Raw genomic sequence first — 6,030 nt, forward strand, 5'->3', positions numbered from 1 at the left:
AAAGCTTATCCTACCACAGTGACAGGGCACATATACCCACGGCAGCCAGTGCGTGTGTGTGTGTGTGCATGTGTGTGTTTTCGACATTGTACAAGGCCCAGTTTTGCTCTAGTAACCTTGCCAACACTACAGGCCTACTTATGGGTTGCTAAGGCGGGTTGCTAGTTGGGTGATGTCGCTCCTAGCCCAGACTGGTCTGGTCTATGCCCTAATTTAAATGTGTTAGTTTATTTGACATTGTCTGTCTGGGGTGGGGCTGGAGGGTCAGTGCTGCACTTACTTCCTGAGAATTGCTTCATAAAATATGATTCTCTTTAATTAATGCCAGTGGTGCTGTGTTTCCTTCCAATTCTGTTGTCTCGAATGCGCTCATAAATAAGGGCCGCTGAGATTGTGTTTGTGGAGCGTGGCATGTCTGTGTGAGTGTGTTTTAGCTTGTGACAGTATTTTCCATACAAGCTATTACTCAGTCAGAACTCCTTCAAAGTAAATTTATGGAGAGCTCAAAGAGTAGTTTCTTTGGCATTCTATCAGGCTGTCCTGCCAGAGTGTGCGTGTGTGTGCGTGTGTTTGTATATGTGTGTGTGTGCATGCTCTGTAGCATATTTTTCCTCAGAGTTTTCTCAGCTCCTGTCAGACTTCTGCTTTGATCTGGCCAGAGTTGACCTAACATAATTCACTTCTTTTGCCCTCAAAAAGAGGAACACACCTAACACGCTGCCTCAACCCACAACTTCAGGCTACAGAGTACAAATCAGAGCCGCCTGACCAGCTCAGGCCCTGCTAAAACACACACAGATGTGTTTTCGATTATCAGAATAGAATTTCACACACAACAGACCTTTTCCCTAATGTAAATTTCTAAGACGACAGCTGTAGACCCTTGTAGCATGTTTGTATTGGAAGACCACTGTTTAAACTGCATGGACAGAAGTCATTATCACGAATAGTGAATATAGAAAACACAAAGTTATATGAAACTGACTTTGAAATTGTCATCATCACCATTTCTTAAAAATCTCTTATCTAGTTGCCACAGCTGAAAATATATTAAAAGATACGGCACAGCCAAGCGAGAAAAAAACATCTAAATATTACCTGACACATGATATTCGATAAGAGCGTTGAGGGGGTCTTAAATATGTTTTGTTCAGCTCCCCGTGCGCCTGTGATCTCCTAATTAGCCGTGCTTTGTCAGTGTGATGGGCTAATGGCTAATTGCATTGTGAGGCCTCTGTGTGTACATGCAGTAATGACTTAACGCTCTAATAAGATTGAGTTACAGGCAGTTGGATCATTGTGTCCCCAAGCACTGATCTGAGGTCAGTGTTATGCTTTTCTCTCTAATGACTATGATGGGAGAGTAGATGGGGATAAACTGTTCCATGATCTCCCATGTGATACTTCTATCAATTGCATTGTGTCTCATCATTTATCTTAGAGCCGTGTGCAGTTGGATGCCAGCAGTGATGTAGTTTCCCACTGAGCGCTTTTGTGAATGTCAAATACGGGAATACAAATTTTATTTGATTAAGTATACATTATATTAAGTGCATGCTGCTCAACTCTGCTTTTCTCTGGAAGTTTTATAGTAAAAACAGTAGTGTGCAAAAGTCTTGAGCCACTCCTAATCTCTTTATATTTGCCTTCCAAGGAGCCAGATTTTCTTGTAATTTTTAAAAGTGTGATGGTTCAAGTCTTTCTGAAGTTCTGTCAAAGTTTTTCTCTTGACATTGACTGCTTTTTTCTTCTTCTTCTTAATTTCAGTCCAGTCTTTCTGTCTGACCATTTTCAGTGGAATGGTTTTTGGTTAAACCACGACACTGACCTATGAACAGTGTTGGGGAGTAACAGAATACATGCTCCGGCGTTACGTATTTAAAATATAAAATATGAGTAACTGTATTCTGTTACAGTTACCGTTTAAAAAGGTGGTATTCAGAATACAGTTACTTTGTTGAAATAAATGGATTACACGGCGGTCTTTTCCTGTTTTATATGTTAGGCTGTGCCCTCTCTATTTTTGGTCATTCCACGCCAGTGCAAACCCAAGCAAAACACGCACTAAGAGGCTCTAATGCCTGTGTCTCAATCTCGCAGCCCATGTCACCTCTACTTACGGCGGCATAATGACGTGACGAAATATTTGTAAAAATTATTATTCAAAAAATGATTTAATATGAAGGCAATAGGCAGAGTGTTACAGGCAGAGCCCTAAAGAATGTAGCCTCATGGGAGTGTAGCCCAGTTGTAAGTGAGCTATTAAGACTCGACTGTATATACTTTGTTCGTGTTTTTCTCCGAAACAGTAAATTTTGTTGGAGCAGCCTTTCAACGCCTCTCTCTGTCTCTCACTACAAAGTTGACCCAGACAGCAGAGTAAAGCTAGTTTTCAGCTACGAGCCCAACACAAGCCCGACGTATTAGCCAGAGGTCCCTTTACTACGGTTCGGAGCCGCAGACCTGTTTTCTATACGAGATCACTGCAAAATTTGCAGCCTTACCTAATGTACACCCTACTGTTGCTCATTTTGTATTAAGAATTAAAAATCTAGTTGGTATTGGCATGGCAAGTATTCTTCAGTAATCACACAGCAATAGTACATTCATGTAGTTGTAAAAAAGTAATCCAAAATATTCAGAATTTGTTACTGTCACTGAGTAACGTAATGGAATACGTAACGGATGGGATGATGAACGCAGAAAAGTGCCATCAGATTTTGATCCACCATGCAATACCATTTATAAAGCTTCTGATTGGCAGCATCTTCATTTTTCAGTAGGACAGTGATCCTAAAGACATGGCCAATGCTTTACGAGCATAGCTGGATAGAAAAACACACAGTGGAACGATCAGTCATGGATTGGTCTCCCTAGAGACTTTGCAGATGACCTAAAGATATATTTGCCTATAAAACCAACAGCCATGTTTCTATTCAGACACTAGTAAACAGTCGCAGAGATGTACAATCCTGGTTGGAGATAAACTTCTTTAATATGAACAAAAGAAAAACAGAAATTTTATTTGGGTGACCCGACCTCTTAGATGGATATGACAGTGCCATCGGTCTTTTAGCTTTTTTTGCAAGGAACCTTGGTGTGAGTTGACAGTGCTTTAAAATTTGATGTTAAGACAAGTTTCTTTCAACTAAGGCTTCTCAGTGAAGGTGAAGGTCTACCTCCTGCCACATGACTTTGAGAGATCACACTATAATTTACTTTTTGTCTAAACTATTGTAACACTTTATATGTTGGCTCTGATATGTCCTTACTTTGTCGCCTGCAAGCTGTTCAAACTACAACAGCTGGCCTTTCAACTGGAAAGAAATGGTGTGATCACATTACACGTATACTGGGCTCCTTACACTGGCTTCCAGTCCATTACAGTTTTGTTACTTGTTTTTAAGAGTCTTAATGGTTTGGAGCCACCTTACTTAACAGAACTTTTGAAATCCTACCAGAGTACCAAGGTTAAACTAGCTGCTCCCAGTCTCTCAGTCATTTTAAAACTCTTTTAAAAACGTATTTGTTGCTTTCAGGTCTAGTTGACCATAATACCCTGACTTTGATTATCCAATCAGTCTTATTTACTTGTTTTATTTGGTTTTTTAGTTTATTTTTATTTTTAATTTAGTAACTGTTTTCTATGGTGTACATTTTGTATATTTTGCACTTTGGTCAACGAAGGTTGTTTAAAACATGCTATATAAATAAAGTTTCTTTGACTTGACTTATAAACTCTGTTTTTGCCTTATATACTGCTTATGTTTCAATAGATAATCGGACCTATTTCACGTTTTCCTCGCAAAATATAAAGAAATGAGAAGTGGCTCAAGAATTTTGCGCAGTACTGTAGTTTGGGTTAATCCGCTGATGAATAACTAAACCCAACCCCCAATTTTCCCATCTTCTCTTCCACGCACCACCACCCTAGCCCACCCCACCTCAGGTATTCACACACATACAGTATGATGACACACACATTGATGAAGGGTGTGTGGGAATTGAAGGAGTGTTCTGCGTCCCTGCTGAGGTGCAGCAGATTGATCCTGTACTGATCTGCCACCGGCTCCCTGGGGATTTGTAACGCATGTCTGCAGCGCAGGGCTTAACACTCGCTCGCTCTCTTTCTGTCTTTGTCGCTATCATTCTGCCTCTGTCTAGCGTTGTGTCTTGCTAAGCAGTGCAGTGGCTCCATGCTCCTACACCTCTCCAATCTCCATCTTTCTCACTATTCTGCCAGTAACAGGTTTCCTTCATCTTGTGTTTTGATCTTCTTTTGATTCTGTTTCCTCCGACTGACTCCGTCATTTCATTTATATTCTGCTTTCTCTAGTTTATCCCTTCCTTAAAATATTCCAGTGTGTTCCTGCAGTATTTGATTGATAATTCCTACATTGTTTCTTCTTCTAATCTTTTATTGTCTGTTGCACATGCCATATGCATTTTTGTATAATTATACATATTGATATGTATACATTATTATATAATTTCTTATCTTCTTTCTGACTTTATATCTATATCCATGGTTATCTACACACACTTCACTCAGACACGCAGTACAGCACATGTGGAAAGAGTGCTCTGTTTCTTTTTTATCATGTATGCTCCGCCACAGGCTTCTACAACTCATCAGCTTGATCTCTGAAGTTGAAAAAACATCCAAGCATCCTTTCATCTTGCTCTTTTTTTCCCCAGCTACACAGCCAATTTCTCGCTTCTTCCACACAAGCCACACCGAGCTACATCCGGGGACAAATGGGCTAACTGACCCACAGCTAAAACCAATGTTTGTTTATGTGTGTGACAGAGAGTAAGAGAGAGACAACATATGCACAAATGTGTGTTTGTATGTTTGCACTTCCTTTATTTTGGCCATCCCAAGCAGTGTTTGTTGCAATCTGTGGCTATTTGATTAGTTTTAATGGTAATGAGCACAGAGGGTGTTTACACAATAATGCACATGCAATTTTTTATGCAAATTTTCTCATTTATTCGCATCTCTGCGGATACTCCGTCTCAAACCATTAGAGTAAACCACAGCAACGTGTATTTTCTGTTGTTCTGCATTGTGCTCATGCTGACACAGATTCCCCAAGATGATGTTTTTTGTTTGTTTTTTTTTCTCAATGAAGTGCTTGTTCTAAGAATAGTCCAAAAATGGCCATCGCAATGGTAGATTGCTGGAGGTGATGTCTTAAAAGCCTCTTTTTAGTTCAGCCCACTATCCCGAAGTTATAGATATTATATTTACATAAAGATAAAACAGAGGAGAGCAGGGTAGTACATTTGAGTAGCCTTAAGAGAATATGAGGCTTTAAAAAAAACACTGAATGAATCATCTTGTTTTAAAAAAGTAATTTTCTATGAATGAATTGAACAATTAATAGAATAATTCTTTTAGCTCTAATCTAAGCGCTGGCGCTGTTCACCCTATTTAAATTGTATTTTCTTGAGTCTCTAAAGTCAGAGTTTCAGTGCTGACAGTCCTTAAGAGGGAGCGTTCACATCAACAGCAATGCAAGTTTGCTGTCTTGTGCAGCTAGTATGTGTGCAACAACATTAACACCGCATCTAGGACACAATAATTATTCGTATTACATCCTTATTTGCCACTGCGTGTGTGTGGGTGTGTGTGTGTGTGTGTGTGTGTAGTGCCGCCTGCCCAAAGGGAATTCATCCTAGAAAACTGGGATGAAGATTAAGATATCCTCAGATTTTACCTTGTTCTCCACATGCCTCATTATCCAATCGCCCCTCTTACCCTGAAACCCCTGCCCTCCTGCTTTCATCCTTCCCCTTGAGCGCATTTTGTTCACAACCTTCTTTTCCTCCTTGTAGCAGTAAGGAAGATTTTGCAGCCCAAAAGCTGAGGCTTTGAGTTCTTGTTAGTTTTTTTTTCTTTTGCACATACCCAGTGGAGACAAGGTCTGGTGAATGTTTTATATATCAAAATTAAAAAATGGGCAAGGTAGAAAGAAGTTTAAAGTTCACAAAGTCCTTATTTTAAAGTAATGGTATAATACATAA

This window comes from Neolamprologus multifasciatus, chromosome 11, assembly GCF_963576455.1.
Source record: "Neolamprologus multifasciatus chromosome 11, fNeoMul1.2, whole genome shotgun sequence".
In the NCBI taxonomy this organism is placed as follows: Eukaryota; Metazoa; Chordata; class Actinopteri; order Cichliformes; family Cichlidae; genus Neolamprologus; species Neolamprologus multifasciatus.